At 48.8% G+C, this 23852-nt stretch overlaps 1 pseudogene; it reads left to right on the top strand.

Moving 5' to 3' along the window:
- Nucleotides 1–1050: 1050 nt before the first annotated feature.
- The window catches only part of LOC127685004 (60S ribosomal protein L8-like), a 154215-nt pseudogene continuing 131413 nt past the window's right edge, over nt 1051–23852 (top strand).

The raw sequence follows: 23852 nt of genomic DNA on the forward strand, positions 1-23852 counted from the left end.
TTCCCTGGACACCTTTCTGTTTCTTTTTGCTTGTTCTAAGATGGGGTCATACTTTGTAGACCAGACTGGAAACATGTCATCTTCCTATCTCCTCAATACCTGAGTACTAGGTTACAAATGTATACAATCATTCCCACCATTTAAAATATTTGCTATATTAATCAGTGTGTGTTTGTATGTGCATGCACATGCATGTATGTGCGTATACATGTGTGATGTGCTGTATGTTTGTATGCAGTGTGTTTGTGTATTTTGTACATGTATGTGCTTGCATGTGTGTATATGTGTGTTTATGCTTGTTCTGCTCTTTAAGTGTGGAAGTCAGAGGACAGCTTGCAGAAGTCAGTTCTTTCCCTACATCACATGGGAACAAGGTTCAATCTCAAGCCCTCCGACTCTACAGCTGGCTTCCTTGCTCTTCTCATCCTTCGATTTCACTCAGAGTCAGTCCCCAGCCAGGTCACTGTCACTTGGGGGGCTCCAGGTAGCTCGAACCATTACTCTACTGACCCTTTTTTAGATGACCTGGACAGTTGCAGCACACACTAGTCACAGCACGCCCAGGGTAACTCCCATTAGCCCTGACAGTGACCCCAATCCCCTAGCTCCAGCACCTTTAAGCATCCTTTTCTGGAAAGTTCTGCCATTTACTGCCCGAGAGACCGCCCATGCACTGATGTCTCCTCAGGGTTTGGCAGAAGGCTTATCCCTGCCCACTCCTTGAGGGCTGGGAGCTGCTTGTTATTTAATGTGGTCCAAGAGGAAGTTTGATCTAATTAATTTCAGAGGAAATACCAGTGAACATTCAGGTCTGAATAACCAGTCTTTTATAGTTGCTGTCAAACACAGAGCGCTTCATCACGCGACTGCTCACACACAGCTCTTCGCAGCACAGCCAGTGTGGCACACAAGAGTCAGGCCTGGCTTCCAAGGGCTGTACACAGAGGAAGAAGCACAAGCTGTGGATGAGTCCTCTCTGCTGTATCAGTGAGTATATGCTGGGGAACACTGGCAACAGTTTCTGTTGAAGACGTTCCTGGAGGTGAAGACATGACGGTGACTGTGGCCAACGCTGTTCTGAACTCCCCACCCCGCTTGAGCAAAGATGCCAGTTTTGCTCAACATGTGTTTAACCCACCAGCAATATCCAATGAAGAAGGCAGGTTGTGCCTTAGGGTGACCAGGAGAGGAATTGGCACTTTGTAGAACCCTTTTAGAAGACTTGAGGGTCCGAGAGGTACCCTCTGATGACAACCATTGTGGAATGAAAAACTTCCTCCTTACCCTCTGCCTTGGATCCTCACCCATTTAAGACAGAAAACAGACCCACTGCAGCCAGCCTGCCCTCTGCCATCCCTTCAGATCCTCTCTGAGCTCTGCCACAGCTGCCCACGCCTGAAGCCCTCCTGGAGGAGAACACCGCGTGCAGGCTACCCTGAGAATCCAACACCACCCACCCTGGGTCCAAATTGAAATGGCCCGTCAGCCTTCTGACTCCGTTTGTTTCTCTCTAGATTTTGAAACCATCTGCCTCATTATTTATTAGTGTGTATGCTTGTGAGTGTGTGTGAGTGTGTGTGCATGTGTGGGTGAATGTATGTATGTGTCTGTATGTGTTTGCATGTGTGTGTATGTGTGTGTGTGCATGAGTGTGTGAGTATATGTATGTACGTACCTGTGTGTGAGCATGTGTGTGAATGTGTGTGTATGTATGTGAGTATATGTGTATGCACACACACTCACATGTGTGCACCAGCAAGCTTGCCACTGGAGGTGATTGTATGTGCATGTTTACTCGGAAGGCACAGGAATGTGGAGGCCAAGATGGCCATTTGGTGTATGCCTGTATCTTTTTCCACTTTAATTGATTTTTATGTCTTTCAATGTATTTTAATAATTTTAAAAGTTCTTTTACATGCAAATTTTTTAATTTAAGGGTTTTTTTTTTACTTATTTTACATCCCATTCACTGCCCCCTCCCAGTTACCACCTCCCACAATCCCCATCCCCCATCTCCCATCCCCCATCCCCCTGTGGGCCTGTGGGCCTGTGGGCCTGTAGGTCTCCAGGGTTTTAAGCCTGAGTTCGACCAAGGACCAGGCTGCCTATGCAAAATTCACCACCCCACATTCCCTCTTCCTCTATCGTCCATCCCCCTCCCCTCCCCTTCCCCTCTGAGTGTGTGGGCACCCCCTGGGTATCCCCTACGCTATTACTTCAAGTCTCTGTGAGACTAGGCTCTTCCTCTCCCACTGAGGCAAGACAAGGCAGCCCAGTTACAAGAACATATCCCACAGACAGGCAACAGCTTTTGGGATAGCCCCACTCGTTCAGGTCACTTTAGGACCAACATGAAGACAGAGCTGCAGACCTGATACATGTGTGTGGGGAGGCCTAGGTCCAGTTCGTGCATTGCTCTGGTTGGTAGTTCAGTCTCTGGGGTCCAAGGGTCCAAGTTCGTTGACTCTGTCCTTCTTCCTGTGGAGTTCCTATCTGCTCCAGGATTGCTTGCAATCCTTCCTCCTGTCCCTCCATGAGAATCCCCAAGCTCCCTCCACTGTTTGGCTCTGGGTGTCCGTATCTGTCTGAGTCTCCACATCAACTTTTGGGACTTAGTCTCTCATGGAAACTGCTGATCACTGGTTCAGCTAGACTAGGTGACAGTAAGCTTCAGAGGACTGTGTGTATCCATGTCCTCTGCCCCCTTCTCCAGTACTAGTGTGGGGTCACTGGCATTAGCTCCCAAGCCTGTTTTTTACAGAGGTGCAGGGGATCCATGTTCAAGTTCTTTGCTTACACAGAGGATGTTTTGGCCACTAACCTGTCACTCAGACCCACTTTATTGACTTATCAGCTCTTCCTTAAGCACCCTCGAGTGCTGGCTTCCTAGTCCCATGACGGCTAAGACACCAGCACACTGTCCTTTTAGGCAAACGAAAGATTAACCCTTTCTCCTGAGCATCCCCTTTTTAAAATTTTAAGCCAGAGCTTAAGGATTAGCAGTTTGGGGGCATCATTATTAATTACATTAGTTCTAATTAAGGAAGTTTCTAGGGTCAGGCTTCCCACAGAAGTTTCTAGGCAGTTTGCCCAAGAAAGGACTTCATTAAGGAGCAAGGCAAACATGAAACTCGTAGAGTCCTCCAGGGGCAGCACGGATTGCCTGGGGAGCCTGGGAGCTGAGATTGCTTCATTTTCTCTCTCAGTCCAACTCCCTTCAGCCTCTCCCGATCCTGGTTATTGTGGACTGAGAGAGGCCAGTTTTGGAGAGATTCAATCAGAGCTTTCTGGTCCTAAAAGGAGAGGCAGGTCCAGGGGCTAGACAGGAAATCCCCGGGCGAAAGGGCTGCCCGGTGTGAGAACAGAGGTTTGGCTGTGCAGTTCTTTCCAACAGGACACATTTGGCTGGGAGAGTAGAAGTCAGAGCAGAGAGGGTACTGCTACAAGTCACCCCATGAGGCCCTGCAGGAAGTGTGGGTGCAGAGAGACTTGGGGATCACACAGTGGCCCGGTGAAGAACCTGATTTTCCTCCATGTGGCTCTGCCTTCTCCTGTGGTAGGGTTGGAGGTCAGCTGTAGGCTGCTTTGTGTTCCAAGCTTCCAGCCCCTCCTCTGCCCATACCTTATCTGAGACAGAGACTAGGCAGGTCATCTTCCAAGTCCCTCTAGGGAGGGCATGGCATCATTTTGTACCACAGGCTGAAGTGGCCACAGTGTGCTTGCTGCAAACCCAGTTGGCAGCAGTGATGTGTGCTTGGGAACCACAGCCATCTTTCTTCCCCAGGTGTGGAGCAATTGCATATGGTGGGGCTTTCAGAATGGAAGGGCCACTGAAAGGTGGCCTCAGGTGTCCCGTGGACATCTCTGTCTCAGTCTGAACACAGACATATCCTTGACCCAACTTTGTGCTGCCCTGGCTCTGCCTGGAAACCACAGCCTCCTGAAGGACGGCATCAGAGTGCCAGGGTCTAAAACCCACATCTAGAATCTACCTCTTGGGATTTAGGTACATCCAGAGAGGAGCCAGCACAGGAGACAGAGACCAGGTCTTCCACGAAGAGAGGGGGGAGTCAGTTCAGTCACATGTGGTAGAAAAATGCAAAGAAGGGTCTGTTGCTCTGGATTCTGCCTTTTAGAGTCTGTAAGAGGGGGCTGGACTCCTGGCTGGCAGGTTCTGTGTAGGATGTTAGGGGTCCCATATCCAACTTTTAATGCACCTTGAGAACTTTCTTATCAAGTATCAGTGCTTTGATTCAAGGACAGAACATTTGAAAGTGTCTTGTATGTTTTTGTTACCCTGAGAGTAACACTGACCTTGCCTCAGGGGATGCCCACCTGGAAAGGAGGCAGAACTCCTGAACTGTACCTAGGCAGTAGAACACCTGGGCCCCAGCACTCTGCCCTCAGAGAGTTCATGGCTAGCCTTGAGGAAGCCACCATGCCCAGCAAGGACCAAGAGAGATTGGCGTGTCGGAGACCCAGACCTGTTTCCTTCAGCCGCAAGGAACTGACTTTCAGCAATCCAGAAAGGAACCCTATTCACCTCAGGCGCAGCCTGGAGAATCTCCAAACAGAAAGTGTGGCCAGGGTCATTATGGAGTGAATCAAAAATTACAAGATAGTAAATGGATGTTTTCAAGACATTGTGTTTATGGTAACATGCAGTATGACAGAGACAGCTAAGGCACCAGCTATAGCCTCAGGTACAGGCTGAGCAAACACATGTGTAATCCTCTATGTGTAATCTCCTCAATGTGTAATCCTCTGAGACCAGCACCCACTGCATCACCTGGGAACAATAGGCTGACCCTTACAATCTATCCTGTGGCAGGCCCCTCAGAGGACCTGGTGCATAGGAGGTCATGAGTTGGCCAGCCATGCCCAGAGGCAACCATAGGAACCAGCTGCTAAGCTGCTGGACAAAGCGCAGAGTGTCTGTGGGTACAGAAGATGGAAAACCGAGGGGCGCTGCCTTCAGGTGCAGCTGGATCCAGGTGCATTTCTGAGTAATCCTTAGCCAGACCTTAGTGCTCACTGGTATCCTGAGGCCTGCATGCATGGGAGTCAGATGCATTCAGTAAAAAAGACCAGATAGAGGAGGAATGGCAACAGGAAACAGGCAGAAATTGCTGCCAGTCTCTACGCAAGGATCAGTTGTCTTTGGAACTTCTCTGGGCTGAGTGAACTGATCACATGGGAATTCAGAACCTCAAAGGCCTTCCCAGGTGGCATGTGGCAGAGGAAAAGCTAACCGTACCCATCCTGTTCCTGAATATCCTGTGCGTGGTTTCCAGGGGTGTGCTCCTGAGCAGGCATAAGCTGGAGGCAATGCTACACAGGGCCTGGCACAGCCCCTGTCATGGCTCAGGGAGCTGCGGGTTCCTGGCTCCCACCTACCACACAGACAGCTGCCTTTTACACCGTGTGGAGCCTTGAAGAGCTGTCCTTTCTCATGGTGAACTGCTCTGGAGTATCAGCCCACGCTGCCCTCTTGCTCAGAAGCCTGGCAGATAGGTCCATCTGTGGCATGCTGACCAAGGCCCAGAATCTCAGCTAACAGCAGTGTCTCTTCCACAGCAATGTCTGTGGAAACTGTTCCCAGCTGAAACCCGCCATTCTGCCTGTCTCCCTCTCCTCCTTACCTGCTCAAGCTTATCTGTCATCACTGGAGATCATCTTGGAACTCAAGATAAAGGCAGTGGTTTTCATAAAGAGGAGGATCATGGGAGCAGAGCTAAGATGGCCTCTCCCAGGAATAAGGGCAGGGAGGGGTTTTCGGAAGCAGCTGTGCTGTCACTTCCAAGCTGAAGACTGCTGCCAATTAGCACCAGAGCCACTCCAGGGCCAGGATGTGGCCCACGCGGAGACATGCAGACTCCACGGGACTTGAAAGGATCCTCTTAAAAGCTAAGCAACTTTCCTCTCTCCATCTCACATTCTCCCAGATGCAGCCATTTTCAGAACCAACTAACAAGATCGTCTACAGATGGCCTATTGAGAAATCGCAGGACCTCCATTATGAAAAGATGCCTTTGGGTACAAGGAACCCTGGAGAACTGGCCTCTGCAAAACCCACCTGCCTGGTGCAGAATTCAAGGAGACAGACCCCCCACCCTTTATCCCCTCCCATGTCCACCATCTCCCTGTTCCATGAATCCCACCCTTACCGATGCATTGAAGAGAGAGCTTGAACAGTCACCAAGAAGTCATTAAAACACGTGCAGGTGCATGAAGTTAACCAGCAGGAGGGATTTGTGAGATCACAAATGCCCATCCTCAGGCCATGTGAGCGCCTGGTTTCTCTGCTTATGTGCACATGAAACACTCTCTTCATACATGTTTCATACATTTTTTCCTTCCTTCTATTAGTGAGCAACATGGCATATTCTGAGTTCCTTCTGGTACTGTGCTTGGTTCCGAGGAATTACCTTTTAGTGGAGAAACCTTTGTGGTGGAGACATTTAATGCAGAGTTAAAATATTCCTGCTGTGTTTTCCTTGCTCAGGAACATGCATGAATTCCAAAAAACTGTTTACCATGTGGAAGATGTGTTGTGTAGTTTCCAGATTGCTTTAGGCTAACCCACCTGTGCGGGAGGTTGTGTTGGTAAGTCTTGATGTTAGAGACTGGCTCGAAGTAAAACAGGTCTCAACCAGGTTCAAAACACACAGTCAGCCCCCAGGAAGATAACCTTAATTTTACAACTCTGATTTTAGGTATAACATCAGCTGTAGACAGGATGATCTCCTGTGCCCCTGAGGATGTTCGAAAGCTGACTCCTATCTGAAGGCAGCATGGAGAATGGGGAGGAGGAAGCTTGATAGATGAAGGGAGCGTCTGAAAAGTAGCACTCACAAAACAACTATTTGGCTCCATTTTTGGCACCATGGCTAATTAGTATGGGAGAAAACCTGAGCAAAATCCTCACGATCCATTCCCCAGCTTGTGTGGAAGGACGACAAGCTGTAACATAGGCTGTTGCGCTTTCCCATGTCTGCTTGGCGTGACCTCTCATTAGCGCGGTCACTGAACGAACGCTGTGTTCCCCGATGGGGTGAGATAGGCCCTCTGCACACATATCTCCATGAAAGGTTAAGCTCATGATGTGGACTTGCTCTGAAGATGAATTTGCTTCTGCAGAGACAAGGATGCAGTTTGGGGATTTGGATGGAGCTTTGAGAAGCAAGCATACTTTGCAAACGGGCAGCAACATCAGCCCTCCCTTCTGCTGGTCTGTCTCCTGCTGCTTCTCCCTTGCAGCAGGTTCTCTGTCTGTGCACAGCTGTTGTCCCTGACTAGAGAGCCCTGTTAGTGTGGTGTGGTGAGGGTGTTTCCATGGGGCAGTGTCAGCTACAACAGTTCCTGCATTAAAATATTAACACCACTCTCCAGAGAGACAGCTGATGAAGTGCACGGTCTAGAAAACGGGCATTTCTTATGATTTCAGAAATGCTTAGTTCGCCCCTGGTCCTGCCATCTCTCCATCTCGTGGTCTATATGTTAAACTTTGGTGAAAGTAGGCATGAAGACTGGTTGATACGGGGACCGAAAATACTGCTGGTGAACAGGCGAGCACCAAGCCAGCCTGTGTGGCTCTTTCCAGCCCAGTCAGGCAGCTATAATTTGAAGTAGACTTGGGTGCCACTGGCAGTGTCTGTCTGGTTGAAATGAGGGCACCTCTTTTTGGAGCACCAGCCGCATCTGAACATTCCAATCTTCTTCATTCTGCTGGAAGATTTTTTTTGTGACACTAACTACTGGCTGGCTCTCCCAACTGCGGAGACTGGAACTGACCTCAAATTAGCTCAGGTACCATGGGGAAGCTTTGGTTTCTAAATCTCTCCTCTCTGACTGGAGCTACCTTTACATCATTCAGGATCCAGGAGCTAGAGATGGCTTAGTCTGCCTCCACACCCCCATCCATATGGTAATGGAATGAGCAGCTGGGGAGGGCCAGCACCTCCATCCACCTCATCACCCCGAAGGAAGAGCCCATAGGACAAGGACAGGTTCAGTGGAGTTCAACCAGGGCTCGGGCTTCTTGGAGGATTTTGTGTCTGTACAGTTGGAAGATGCTGCAGACATTGGCTATTGGTCGGGGAAGAAGTGTTAAGGTCCCTGGACAACTTTGCACAGCCGATAGATGCACTCAAATGTCAGGCCTGCAGAGACGACTCATTTTCTGACTCAGACCCAGATCCTGGTCTGGTTCATAGTGCACACAAAGCTTTGTGGTTGGCAGTGAGTTTGGCAGGAACTTTCCTCCATGTGACCTGATTTTTGGGTGTGGGGACAATCCTATGAGCTGCCTCCAGCTTTGGAGAGTTGCCTCTGAAGGAAGCTGCCTGATAACATATACACACATCTGTTTCTCTTTTCACCCATGAAAGAGCTGGGAAAGCACTGTGTCTTCTAGGTCAGGCCTTCCTAAGCCTTTGTGTTCTGAAGTACATATTTTGCTTTAAATTGCTTTCCCTTCAAGTGACCTTTATATTACAGTTAGGGCATGAAATTGATTTCTGATTAAATTATGTGTGTGCGTAGAGTTATGTTATTTCATTTCAGGGTAACATGGGGATTCTTGATGAATCAGTGTACTGTAGGGCTATTGGGACAGGGTGTGGGGACAGACATCAGATGCCACAGAGGGCACATGGCTTATGGAGTAAATCAGCCACAGACCCATTCTACATAGTCACAGAGGGTACCTAAGACTAAGCCACCAACCAAAGAGTACACATGGAGGGACCCATGGCTCCAGCTGCATATGCAGCAGAGGATGGCCTGGTTGGACATCAAAGGGAGGAGAAGTCCTTGGTCCTGAGAAGGCTAGATGCCCCAATGTAGGGGAATATCAGGACAGGGAAGTGGGAGTGGGTGGGTTGGTGAGCAGGGGGAGAGAGGATGGGTTAGGGGATTTTTGGCCGGGGGGAGGTGGGGAGGGGGGAAGAGGAAAGGGGACAACAGTTTTGTAAATAAAGAATATATCTAAGTAAAAAAAAAAGAAAAAACAAGAGAAGTACATGTCAAATTAAACATACATTCTCAAATTAAAAATGTATGTGTAGTGAGTGCACTCTTGAAAAGCAGAGCCAACTGTGTGTGTGTGTGTGTGTGTGTGTACACACGCGCGCGCGCGCACAAGTCTTAAGCATAAGATTGTATACGGATGTTACCCAGCCCCATGATATGCAGTTTTACAGCCTAGAGAACAGTCTGGAACCTTCCATCCCAACAGATCTGCTCAAGACCAAGAGGATCCAGGGTTCTGCTTGAGTCCACAAAAACAGGTACTCAGCAATCCTTACTCAAGGGAAGCCTGTTGTGATGGTTTGAAAGAGACCTTCTCTCCTTGCTGCAGTCAGATCAAGGTGTAGAACTCTCGGCTCCTCCAGCACCATGTCTGCCTGCAGGCTGCCATGCTTGCTGCTGTGATGAGAATGGACTGAACCTCTGAACCTGTGAGCCAGCCCCAACTAAATCATGTCCCTTATAAGAGTTGTCTCAGTCATGGTGTCTCTTCACAACGATGGAAACCCTGACTTAGATACCTGCATTTGGGTTCTAATCAAGCCTTCACTGTTAGAAAGAGTCCCACCCACATGGGGGAGGGTCATCTGTTCTACTCTACCCTCCCACTCAAATGACATCACACCCAGAAACCCCTCACAGACAGAGCCAGAGTAGCACTTAACCAACACCAGGTAGCCCAAGGCCCTGTCAATAAACACATGTAAGTAACCATGGCAACACACAATAAAACTGAGGCCAGGAATGTGCAGGTGGGGGAAGTTCTAGCTACCAGTGCTCGTTCAGTTTTATGTGGTCCTCCCCACACCTGCCAGGAAAATGACTCTTAATTAGGCTTTTCCTGAAATCTCTTGGGCTTAGTGTCATAGATATCCCGAGAGCCTGGTTGACATTTTCTTGATGACGTGATTTCCAGTCCTGCCCACACCTGTCAGGACAAACGTACTCAGAAGCACGTCTGATCTATCACAGTGAGGGCACTGTTATGAGCTGGAATTGATCACCTCTGCACCACTAAGGCTTTGGATCAGACAATTGCTTGTTAGGGATTTACGAGTGTTTAGCTGTACCCCGGGTCTCTGCAGAAGGTGCTGGAAACATCTCCAGCTTAGTTGTGACAGTCAAATCATCTCCAAACCCTGCCACACACCCTCTAGGGAACAGACTGCCCCACATGACTGTTGGAAGGGGCATGAAGCTCCAGCCCGTTCTGCTTTCTGATCCTCCTGTTTCTTTACGGGACAATGGCTGCCTTAGTGACATGTGGTGGCGCCCATGGCACCTTCGCCTGAGACTCTCCTGAGCCCCACAGCCCACTAGTTTGTAAAGCATCTATGGGCAGAGGACCAAACCAAATCCCCAGCGTGCTTCTCATAAGCAAGGATGACAGCTCCCTCTCCTCTGGAGGCCAGGACTGGACAGGCATGTGCTGAGATCACACCCCAGAGCTCCGGCTCAGAGCCGTGTCAGAGGAGAGGACACAGCAGACAATTTCCACTTGCAGAACACGGAGCGGCTCACCTTTGCAAACCCACCTAAGGGTGTTCAATAGAGCTACTACCCGTTCACCAGGAGAGATTTAAGACTCATGATTGAATTAGATCATATTAAAAGATTAATGTAAAATTAGATTTAAAAATAGCTTGAAAGGACTTTCACATTCAAAGGAGCTGCACAGAGATTTCAAAGCAGAATTTTTTTTTTCCTAAGGTGCATCGCAAGCTGTTTCTTCTTGAATATCAGATTTGACTGAAAGAATGAAGGCATCTTCAGGACACGCTGCGGGATGCAGAGAATGGTCCCTTGATGGATGAGATAAATGAAGGTGGGACAGGCCACCAAAGGCTGCAGAATCTGGCCTAGATGTTTCCTAGTTTCTCTTACATGGGGCAATGTCATGTGCATGTGTGAGTCTTGAGGCAGACAAGCGTAGGGAAATCTTAGCAACCTGGGACTCCACACCCACACACTGCTCCCTCTAACAAGACCCCCATCTGCATCAGGCTGCTGACACACCCCATTCGAAACACCATGTCTTCCTAGAAATCCTTCAGTCAACCCTGAATTCCATGTAAATGTCCTAGAACATATTTGGAAGCCAGAGGTAGGGGACCAATGCCTCGCTAATTGTTTTCACATGCTAATCTTGGTTGTCAGCTTGATCCCCAACTGAGGAATTACCTCCAGGAGACTGTGTACACACCAGTGGAGTGTTTCCTGGTTGCTAATTGACACAGCAGGACTCAGCCTGTTAAGAGTGGTAACACCTCTGGGCAGGTGGGCCTGGGCTGCTGAGAAAGGGTAGCTGAACATGAGCCTCAGAGGACACTAGTAAGCTGTGTTCCTCCGTGGTCTCTGCTTCAGTTCCTGCCTTGGGTCCCCGGCAGGAACTTTTTTTTAAATCATGTATTCTATAATAAAGTCTTTCCTTCCCATGCTGTTTTTGATCATGGTGTTTATCCCAGCAACAGACAGAAACCAACTAAGACAGTGTGCACATTCAGTCAGCGAATTGTGTCCTCTGAATGTTATGGGAAAATACCGCTGTCCCCATTTACAACCTTATGCCTATGCAGCATCGGGCATGCATATGATTAAAACAGATGCACCCTGGGAAAGGGACATGATCGGTAAGCAAAGGATTACATAACCTCAGCCTGCTAATCAAACCAGAAAGCCACCCACAAGGAGCTCCTCAGCTTCTCCTGCTGGACCCAATAATCAAGACCTTCAAGCTCTCTGGCTCAGACCCCAACTTGTGTGTTTATTTTTAGATACAGGTCCTTTGCTACTTCTCTAGATGCGTACATTTCTTCTGTCTTTAAATAAGATGATAAGCATCTGGAAACACCTGCTCCAGGCAGAGAGCTCAGGAAATAGTTCTGTCTAAGTGCTTGCTGTGTGCCAGACCTAGATTAGCATTCAGAGGAGTGTCAGCAAGACCCCCACCATGTTCTTAAAGAGAAGTGACTGGTTGGCAGTGGGAACCTCAGACTCCAGCCTAGCTCAAGCCCCAACGCTTCTCCCCTCCTCACACTGCCTTCATCCTTACTTGTAAGTACATGTCCAGGTTATTATTTCTGTCACAATGACACATGCCAGAGTCATCTGGGAAGAGAGACTCTCAGTAGAGGAATTGCCAGTGTTAGACTGACCTGTAGGGAAGTCTGTAAGAAATTTTCTTGATTAGCGATTGAAGTGAGAGGACTCCCTAGGTTGATGGTACAGGGTTTTAATAGAAGAAGAAGAAGAAGAAGAAGAAGAAGAAGAAGAAGAAGAAGAAGAAGAAGAAGAAGAAGAAGAAGAAGAAGAAGAAGAAGAAGAGGAGGAGGAGGAGGAGGAGGAGGAGGAGGAGGAGGAGGAGGAGGAGGAGGAGGAGGAAGAAAGAAGAAGAAGAAGAAGAAGAAGAAGAAGAAGAAGAAGAAGAAGAAGAAGAAGAAGAAGAAGAAGAAGAAGAAGAAGAAGAAGAAGAAGAAGAAGAAGAAGAAGACTGATCAAGCCATGAGGAGCAATCCAGTAAGAAGCATTCCTCCATAGCCTCTGCTCCAGTTCCTGCCTCTGAGGTCTTGCCCTGACTTCTCTCAAGTTGCTTTTGTCCTGTAATGATGAGATGGCTCACACTGCCCTAGGAAATAATAAACATGCAGCCCACACCCCTCTCTGACCCTAGTGGCTCTGCCACCTTCCTGCCAGCTCTGACTATGACTCTGACAGTCACCCACACCGCACATGTCTTTTAGGATACTAATCAGGCCACACCTGACTGCTCAACACTTGCTTGAAGCAAATGCCTGCTCTGTGTGGGACCCAAGAGTGAAGTGCACAGTGAAAAAGGAGCCTACAAAGAGAGGCATCCAAATCAGAGAACTGTGAAGTAAGCAAGAGAGAAAATTAAAAGACAAACAGAGCTTCAAACGGCTACACGAAATTAAACCTGCTATCGATGGAGATGAGACAGTATTAAAAATCACCATCACCAGAAATGCGGGAGGGGCCCTCGCTGAGGCGCCATGGTTATGAAGAGATAAGCGAGTTAAGAAAGAATTAATGCCAGTCAGTTTTAAATATAGATGGAACTGAAGTTAAAACATTTAACTTCTCAAAACGTGTACAATAAACACAAGCACCGACGAAGAGACGCCCAACCCCCTGTCTTCCCCTTTTACTGAAATTAAATGTCACCAAGTGCCCCACAAACAAAACTCAAGGTGCCCACCCCTTCCAAGAATGCATCCCCCACTAGGGGCGTGACCATCCTCCTCCCTGAGACAGGAAGCATCCACCAGGGCAACTTAAAAGGAAGAGAGCTTTCATTTGCTTACTGTTCCAGATGGTTCTGTCCAGTCACTAAAGCACAAGCACTTGAAGCACACACATGGGGATGTGAGAAGCATGAGACACGCAGTGGGGAGGTGCAGGGGTGCAGATTGTATGTGGCATGGGGCAGATAGGAATCAAAGAGAGGCTGGGGGTTACTATTGAAGGCAAAAGACACCCCAAGACCAAGTTCTCAGCACAGAGGAGATTCATGTGCCCCAGAGGGACAGGGAGCAGGGGACAAGACAAAAGGACAGGAGACAGAAGATGAGGGAGAGGGGGAAGGGAACAGAGGAGGAGGAGGAAGAGGAGGAGAAGGAGAAAGAGAAAGAGGATATTTGTTCCCTGGGGACAAAGGACTGCCTTGGGCTAGAGAAGAGACAGAAGTGGCCCAGAGGCATATGGAGGTTTATAAAGGTAAAGCACCGGGTTAGGATGAGGTGCTTAAGTTGGACTGGGCATGTTAATTAGGGGAGCCAAAGGGGGCTTTTGATTGCCCCACCTCAATACTTTGATAGCTGGGCCTTGGTAGTCAGCCTCAGGAGGAGGAAGTAGCCAAACCTGGGAACTGACCTTGGTGGCTAGCTGTAGGAATGGAATCTAATGGTTCTTAGGAAGGTGGGGGGTGGGGGGGGGGGAGAAGGACAAGGCCATGTTTGCCACGTTTGGGCTGGCTAGAGTCCCTTTGACTACAGACTTCAAACAAATCCTAACGACCCACTTTCCATTAGCCAGGACCCAGCTCCAGAACTTTCCGCAGCTGTTCAGAACACTAGGCCTTGAGGGAGTCTCATGTTGAAGCCATGTGACTTGGGACTGCTGCCAACACTCCATTCATCGGCAGGATGATTTCAGAGCCGGAATAAGGTGTCTGAGTGTCAGGATCCTACTCAGCAGCCTCTGTGGATCAATCTGGGTATCAAACACTGCGGGGCATTTTTCTAATCAGGGGTTTCTGGGAAAGTCCATGCAGAGGTCTTCTGGCAGTCTTCTTAGGATTTGACAGGAGTGGGGTGAGGTAAAGAGAAGACAGGGTCTGAAGAAAGCCCCACAGCGCTGTAGGGCTCACAAAGCCATCCTGCACCCCAAGGATCCCCCTGTACACAGTGCTGGGCCACTCAGCTGTGCTGCCAAAGGAAGGTGACATGAGACTTAGCATTAGCCAAGGTGGTTGTACTTGGCTGCTTTTGTGTGTCAACGTGACACAGGCTGGAGTTATCACAGAGAAAGGAGCCTCCCTTGAGGAAATGCCTCCTTGAGATCCAGCTGTAAGGCATTTTCTCAATTAGTGATCAAGGGGGGAGGGCCCCTTGTGGGTGGTGCCATCGCTGAGCTGGTAGTCTTGGGTTCTATAAGAGAGCAGGCTGAGCAAGCCAGGGAAAGCAAGCCAGTAAGTAATATTCCTCCATGGCCTCTGCATCAGCTCCTGCTTCCTGACCTGCTTGAGTTCCAGTCCTGACTTCCTTAGGTGATGAACAGCAACATGGAAGTGTAAGCTGAATAAACCCTTCTCTCCCCAACTTGCTTCTTGGTCATGTTTGTGAAGGAATAGAAATCTTGACTAAGACAGTAGTTCTCTCCAGAAAAGCCACCTCCCCAAGTGAGATTAAACTGAACCCTGTGGGTTGCAAATGCTCTATGCTTCCAAGGTACTATGACTTCAACTCTGACCCGAGAGAGAGGCATGGGCATCCTCAGTCTCCACAACCATCGACATGCAGAAATCACCTACATTTCGAGACCATATCAGTAAGCCCTGGGTTGCAAAGCATTCGACATGCCATTTATTTTTCCTTTTTTTATTAATTCATTATTTTTATATACTCCATATTTTATTCCCCACCCTGCTAAAGTGAACACTGGAGCATAAGTCCAGTTTCTATTTTCAAAACTAGAGAATGCAACACAGGTAAACTCCAGACCTAAGAAGGAGGAGAAGAATACCACATTGTGGAGGTTATCCACACTTTTGAACTGATGGCTTCCAATCCTGAGGTCAGGGTTTTCCATAAGTCACTAGCAATAAACACTGAATGGACCAGAGTGCATTCGCTATTTCTGTGACAGTTGTGACAAAAGTAACTTAAGAGAAGGGTGGGCTGGAGAGATGGCTCTACGGTTAGGAGCACTGACTGCTCTTCCAGAGGTCCTGAGTTCAATTCCCAGCAACCACATGGTGGCTCACAGCCATCTATAATGGGATCTGATGCCTTCTTCTGGTATGTGTCTGAAGACATCTACAGTGTACTCATATAAATAAAAATAAATAAAATAATATATATAAAAAAGAGAGAGATGAAGGGTTTATCTCGGTTCATAAGTCAAGGGTGCAGACCATCATGGTAGCAACAACATGAGGGTCACATCACAGCCAAATCAAGGAAGGGAACAGAGAGACACGCTGACGCTCACCTTACTTTCTCCTTGTTATTCATCCTGGGACCTGAGCAGCAGCAGCAGCAGGAGCAGCAGGAGCAGCAGCAGCAGCAGCAGGAGCAGCAGGAGCAGCAGGAGCAGCAGCAGCAGCAGCAAGAGCAGCAGGAGCAGCAGCAGCAGGAGCAGCAGGAGCAGCAGGAGCAGCAGGAGCAGCAGCAGCAGCAGCAGCAGCAGCAGGAGCAGCAGGAGCAGCAGCAGCAGCAGGAGCAGCAGGAGCAGCAGCAGCAGCAGCAGGAGCAGCAGCAGCAGCAGCAGGAGCAGCAGGAGCAGCAGCAGCAGCAGCAGCAGGAGCAGCAGGAGCAGCAGCAGCAGCAGGAGCAGCAGGAGCAGCAGCAGCAGCAGCAGCAGCAGCAGCAGGAGCAGCAGCAGCAGCAGCAGCAGCAGTAGCAGGATCACTCTGTGGGAAGACCTAGCACGAGCCCTTGAGCCCTTACTGCAGGATGACCCCCACATGGCTGACGCTATGTGACACCAAGAGCCCCCCTAGTGCAGCAAGACTCCATCGGAGCTGTCTGGTGTTTCACCACTCAGATGAAGCTGTGCACACACCTGCCCCTTACTTCATCCCAGGGTAACTAGAACCAGACCCTGTGGCTGAGAGACTATAGTCCTTTGTTTCAGAAATGGGCCTCCTGGGAAAGGAAACAAATGATCCTTCCAGGCTGCCCCCTGCTCCAGATCAAGCCAGGCTGCTGGCCTTGGGGTATCCGCCAAGCAAGGGGAAGCTGGCCCCTAATGAAATGACCTGAGATGAGACAGAACTGACACAGGACACCTCACACCCCTCAGTGTGTACAGAGACAGTTAGATAGGCAGGAACTTTCCTATTATGTAAGCCCATGCAGTCTCCTCTCTCCCATAGAACCAGCATCTTGCAGCCTCAGAGCCCTGTCTGCTTCAATCACTGAGAACACTGACTTCCTGGATTGCTGTCCCCAGGTTGTGTTTAATAGTGTCAACACACTGACTTGCCAGCTCTCTGCCTGGGACAGGGAAGACATGAACACCAGTGGTCTGGGCATTTCCTAATAGGGAACATGACAGAAAGGTAACCCCTGAGGACGTGGAGGGACAGACAAGTTGTACCTGGCTTACTGCGTTGTGCTCTGCGATATCACAGGAAGCTGATGCAGTCGCCAGGGAGGCTGTGTGGAGACAGCTGCTGTGCTTCCTCCCACCAAATGAGGTTTGACTGCTCGCTTATTTTGGATGACCATCTGGGAGGCAGCCACGACTCATGGTTTAGCTACATCCTGCCAGAAACCAAGTGCCTCCGTCCTTTTGTAGACGTTTGAAGGCTGAGCCCGCAGAACCCACAAGCAGACAGTGCACAGCTTCGCCTGGTGGCACAGCCCGCGGGGCTGACACTTCCGACGTTCATCCTGACAGGAACAGAGCACTAAAAGCCAAGAAGCGAACATCTCCCGTGTTCCTGTCTGCAGCTGCTCTACCAGCCCCACTGCCAGGACATCTTAGCTCTGGGTTTTTCAAGTGCTCTGCTTCCTGGGAAGTGTCACAGAGACATCACACAGGAGGAACACTACGTTGTCTTCGTTTTTCGAGAGCAGTCACTGAATCTTGCTGGTGAACTGCCAGTATCCACCATGGGTCATTTTTAATGAGAGCGAAACTCTTCCTATGAGACACAAAACGGGGTCACCAGAATTTCTTGAAATCATTGTATCTACATTTTGCATCTCAGAATACTCAATCATGCCAAGGCTGAAGCTGAATAGGTGGCTTTAACCCCTCTAAGCCTTGCACCATCAGAACATGGATACATTGTTGCCTCTAAGCCTTGCACCATCAGAACATGGATACATTGTTGCTTCTCCGAAGATGAGAGAAGCAGGGATGAAAGCCAGCAGAAGCTTCCCAAGGCTCTTCCTGTGAGAATTAAAGTTGGGAGCTCACCAGGCTCTATCCTCAAGCCCCCAATGCTTCTGTGGCTTACTGCAGCTGACACTTGCATATGTTCACACAAATCAACACCAGTGGGGTCATTAATGAAGATACCCAGGGCTGTGGCAATGAGTAGGGCTGATTCCCTGGTCAAAAAGGTCTTCCCATAGCTCCCTCCTCAATGTCCAACCTCTGAGAGACAAGGCCCCACCCCACTGGCATGGACTATGCCTTCCCTATGCTTTGGCACCCAGTAGGCCTTCTTATGGCCACTTTTGCCCTTAGTGCATAGTGGGTCTCCATTATTCCCCAAAGACCAACATGTGAAGCTATCTACCACCACTGGCAGAATCCAGAACCAATATTCAAGATGTGTGTCCTTGACTGAGGGAGGAACGGCAGCATGAAGATCTTGGCCTCTTGCCTGCAAAACAGAGGATAACAGAGTTGCTGCGATCACAGTTTTCTATGGATGTGACGTCAACTGCCTGACACCACAATGGCCTAAGAGCATGTCAACTCTCCTTGATGACTGCTGGTCTGGTATGTGTACCTTGTGAATTTGCAAACAACTCTTTCAAAGGTATATTTCGTCTTTCCAGCATGGGAAAGGCTCCCTGGGAGCCTCCAGGGCAGTTGTGGCCCAGGATCTATGACTGCAAAAGAGCCAGACAGGGCACCTCAGATCTGGGGGGTTGTGGGGGAAGCAGCCAAGCCATTTTGCCATCCAGAGGTAAACATCACTGGGTTAAAAGTGCTCCATAAACTCATGTGGCCGGATCTTGATGTTCTCACACACTGTCTCATTTGCAAAGTGAATGTGAAAACTTGGAGCTTATGGAAGGCAGGTTTGGGTGGGGGAGTCTGCCCATCCTTACTTTTGATGAGTCATGAGGATATCTGATAACAGATGCTGTAGGTGCTCCCACTGAGGTGCTCCTGCAGAGTGCCAGCCCTGTACCAGCACCAGTTTGCCAGCAGTATAAAGAATAGCCATCCCTACACCACGTCCAGAGAGACATGCGCCCTGGTACATGAACAATGAGGAGCAGCAGAAATACCTATGTCCCCTGTGCTGGTCACTCCCATCAAAATGGATGAATGAATGAATGAATGAATGACAAGAACAGTTGGCATGCAAAACAGTTACATTAGCTTCAGAGTCTTTGGATCCATCATCCTGGGGAAGGCATGACAAATGGCTCTTCACTGCAGTGGAATCCTGTGACAGAGCTTATTCATGGCAGCAGAGAGCAATCTGTAACTAAGGGTAGGTATAACCTTCAAAAGTCACTCCATAGTGGTCCACTTCCCCCGCCCCAGGGAGACCCATCTCTGGAAGTTTCCACAGTCTCTCAAACAAGCACACCATCTTGAGGACCAAGTTTCAGAACATGAGCATGTAGGAGAGAGTTCATGGTCAAGTGATATAGTTTCCATATTCATCTGTGTAGCTCGCTTATTTCCCAAGAGTGCAGAAACACCATCTTTCATGCCCCACTAATTCATTAGTTCATTCCATACATACATACACCCATATATGCATCAATCCACCCACCCACCCACCCATCCACCCCCCCACACACACATACACACATATCCATCCATATATATATATATATATACATACATATATATATATATATATATACACATCCTTTCACTTACTCACCTATGAATTCATCCATGCATCCATACATACACTCATGCATTCATGCGTCCATGCATCTACCCATCTATTCATCCATGCACCCACCCACCCATACATACATACATACATACACCCCCCACCCACACACATACATACACGCATCCAGCCAGCCAGCCAGCCAGCCAGCCACCCACCCATCCATATGATCAATACAAATGTAGTTGAAGTGCCTTTTTCATGTTCCTCTATATAGTGAAACACAGACATAAGAAGGACAACCACACAGACTCAAGGCCCGTGGGATAGTACAGATGTGGACAGAACAGTGACTGTAACAAGAGCTACTGAGGCTCAGGGTGTTCAGAACCACGATGGCACGGATAGGGTTATCCATAGTAGAACTTTCTAGAGAAAGTGGTTTTGTGTCTGAGATAGAATTGGCAGTATTGAACCAGAAGAAATAAATGAGTACGTATTTAGTCCTGGGGGCTCATTCTCTGTTCAGATGGAGCTGACAGAGGCAGCTGTGATGGTGTGCACATCCCTCTAAGCAGTCCCAGCAGGTGGCGCGCACCTTTCTCAGCTTTTCTGAGCTTCTTCTGCCTTGCTGATCCTCCCAGACTGCTCCTCCTAGACTCTGTCAAGCCAGCTCAGTATTACCATGGTGTGCTCAGGGGGCAGGGTCAGCACATATGTGATGTCCATGTGTATACTTATTTTCCATACCATGTTGGTGGTTTGGTCTTCAGTGTGCCCTGCAAAGCTTTACACGCAAAGGTTAACCTTCAGGTGGAAACTCTGGGAAGTAGTAGAGCCTTGAAATGAAGACCAATAGTAAGGAAATCAGGCGATCAGGGGCCACCCTGGATGGAACTGAGGTAGTTACCGTTGCACTTGATTCTTCTCTGAAGAGAAGGCTGTTATCTGAGAGCAAACCTGGCCCTCCTCTATCCTCAGCTTCCTGTTTGGCTATATGACTTAGTCCTCTATGCACTGCCACCATGACACTGTCCTGTAGAAGTCTTCACAGATGCCAAACAGATGGGATACCAACATCAGACTTTCAAATTCCTGAACTGAGCTCCAAACCCTTCTTTCTTACACATTACCTACACTGTGTTCCTGTGGACATCAACCTTCCCTGACAGGAAATCAGAAAAGACTAGGGGTGGGAGACGGCCCCAGAAGAGATGTCTGTCTGCTAGCCTGTGACTGCTGGAGGCTTTTATCTCAAAAATACAGTGTTTCTGCAAGAAGGTACACATTTTCACATCTATTAAATTGCTTTGCATGAAAGTGTACTTTCCCGGTGCCATAGCAACCCAGATCCCTAATCTGATTTAAATTTTTTACCTAGTGTTGCGAGAGTTAATGTCACTCTGAAGTCAATGGCCTCATGTGCCAGGCACATGAAGAACAGTTTCCAGAAAAACTGATAGTCATCTCCGGTCTGAAGCCCCCAGCCCACACCTGTGGGTGACAAGGGACAAGCACTTCCACAGGACTCAGCTGAGACACTGATCGGTTTCTCCATCTGTGGGGAAGAAATTAGACTAGTGTCCTAGGGTTGTTGGAAGGGATCAATGTCACAGGCAGTTAAAGAGGTTGGCCAGCTGTGGGAATGAACCTCTGCTGTGTGAAGGGCTCAGGACCTACACGGTACCAACTGTCATCTGCTACCTTAGCCCTTCACTTCTAGAGCTGATGAGCTACGGTGATATCACGGAGCAGAGGACATGGGACCTTCTCTCCCACACCATGACATTCACAGTGTATCTTGCTCACCGGCATATTCTGAAAGGTTCTGCTCCCTTGGAAGCAGCCATGAGTGGGGAGTGGCCCTTCCAGGTATCCAACGCTGAGTTCTCCCCTCTCAGCACAGCTTCCTCCCCACGAGCACTATACACTGAGGCCCCAGGGAGGTGAGACTGTCCTCTCTTACATTCTGGAGCTCCTCCCCTCTGGAACCATGGCCAATCTTGAATGACCTCTTTAAACATTAAGGAGATGCTGGGCTGTTCCGTAAAATGAGAAACACAGGGTGGATCTGCACACCTCAAGCCCCTTTAACAGCTGGGTCTTGTTCCTCAGACTCACACATCTCCTCAACCTTACCCTTTTTTTAGTTATTATTATTTGGAGAGTGTGTACATGAATGCTAGGCATGCAGGTGGAGGTCAGAGGACAGCATTGTAAAGCAGGCTCTCCAATTTTTATGTGAGTTTTGGAGGATAGACCTTGCATCACCAAGTTTGCGCTGCAAGCTCCTTTACCTGTTGCACCATCTAACCACCCCTGCCATGGTGTTCTGAAGGTGTCTCACTTCTCCTGGGAAGGTAAAGAAGTCTAAGTTGATGCCAGAACACACCAGCAATGCTGTAGGATCCATCTTTGGCTCTTATTTTCTATATGTTGGAATTTCCATCAGTAGAGGTTTTCAGACACTGAGGCATCCCACAGAGCCGAGCATCTAAGAACACCCCAACATTAAACTCCAGCAGAACATCTAGGCCCTCTGGGTGTCAAGAGAAGCAGCTCCAGTTCTGAAAACCCTCTGTTTCCGGGCTCAGGCATGGTGAGCTCATTCGTTTCTCTTTTGTCCTCCTTTCTCCTCAGGCTGACACAGTGGCTCACATCCCACTGGGAGACTATGCCTCCTAATGAATCTGACTGATGCATCTCCACATCACAGGCCTGAAGAAGACAAGGTACAGCTGGAAATCCAAGAGAAGTCTTCCTTTCTCCCCGCTGACGAGCCATGGCCTCCTCACCTCCAGGAGCATATGAAAGGAAGAGGGAAGTGTTCACAGGCTGGTAAAGATACAGTACAGCTACAAACCCAGGCACATGAAGGATAAAATACAGCTACAAACCCATGCAGAGGAAGGGTACAATACAGCTACAAACCCAGGCACAGGAAAGATACAATATAGCTACAAATCCACGCACAGAGAAGATACAACACAGCTGCAAACCCGTGCTCATGGAGCCCTATCTCCCTGCTAGCTTACACGGAGCCCTCTCAACATGAAGCTCACAGATCTTGTCACCAGCATGCATGTCAGGTATTTCTTGATCATGTTCACCTTGTTTATTAAGGTAGGGTGTTTCACGGAACCAGAACCACATTGACTCAGCTAAGACGCCTGGGTAATGAGCTCTGGAGATCCTCCTGCCTCTGCCTCCCAGCACTGCAGTTGCAAACATGTACGATGATGCTTTGACATGGGTTCTGGGAGCTCAAGCTCCCATGCTTGCACAAGTATTTTGCGAGCATTAACTGGGCCACCTCCAAAGGCTCTAGTTTCAGTATCTTGTGCAAAGTCTAAAGGGGCCTTGTAGGGAGGCAGGAGGAGGACAGCCTGCCTGCCTGCCTGCAACTCGAATCAAAGCCCGGCTCCGCCGCTCAGTTTTGTGACCACAGCTACACTCCTTTGTAACTCTAACCTCAGTCTTCCGGGTGCTAAACAGGGAGTAGTGATTTTATGGATGCTTTGGGAAGGATGAAGGGAGGGGGGAAACTCATGCAAAGCATCAACATGGTTCATAGCTGGCATTCATTACAGGTACTAATTCTTTTGGCATATTCATAAGCATGTACACACATATCCACAGCACTGAAGCATTCTTAGACTCCTCCTCCCAGCACACCCTTCTCACACCTCCTCCCCCACAAGCACACCATCATTCTTTGTCCCTACCACATCCTCAGGCCTACCCCACCACACAACTTGGGAGAAGCTGTAACCTGAAGAACCAGTCAGAGCCACGCCACACACACACACACACACACACACACACACACACACACAATGAGGTCCATGGATATAGACAGAGAGGAAGCTAGAGGGACATTAAGAAGACATGCATCCCCTGACACTTGCAGGCTTCCCACTGCAGGCCAACGATTCCCTCCTCCCTTGCAGGCCCCATTGGACCCAGCTCTTCCACCTCCTCTTCCTGTGGGTCAGCCTGAGTTCTCAGACTCACAGTGATGAGCCTCACGCAGCTCCTCTGGACCGGTATTCCACTCTTAAATTGCAAGATGGACACCTCCCTTCCTCAGGAGAACTATAGTGAGCCTTAGAGCAGGTGTACCCAACCTTTTGACATAGCAGTGTGAGACCACCATCTACAAAGTCTACAGTCCAGCATGGCACAGCCGAGTTTAAAAACATTGCAGAGGGTCACGTCATAATTTAAGAAAGCTTAGGGGTCTGTGTCTGCCGCTTCATTGCTCTCTCTGTCATGAGATCACCTCATTCATTTTCCTTTCTTGGATAAAGAAAAAAATATCAATAAATGTACGTCAACAGCCTTTCACTTTCATGGCAACATGTGGGCCCCTGCCAAAGTTTACCCAGGCCATCGCTGTAGCCCTGCAATGTAAATCCTGTACCAGGCACCAAGGAAAAGCGCAAACTGGGCCCCAAACGCCTGCTTGATCTGATTGTTAAGACTCTGCTGTTTGCTTCTGATGTCTTTTGCTTAAGCATTTTAGAAAATAATTTCCTGG

Source organism: Apodemus sylvaticus, chromosome 5 (assembly GCF_947179515.1).
Source record: "Apodemus sylvaticus chromosome 5, mApoSyl1.1, whole genome shotgun sequence".
NCBI classification, from domain to species: domain Eukaryota; kingdom Metazoa; phylum Chordata; class Mammalia; order Rodentia; family Muridae; genus Apodemus; species Apodemus sylvaticus.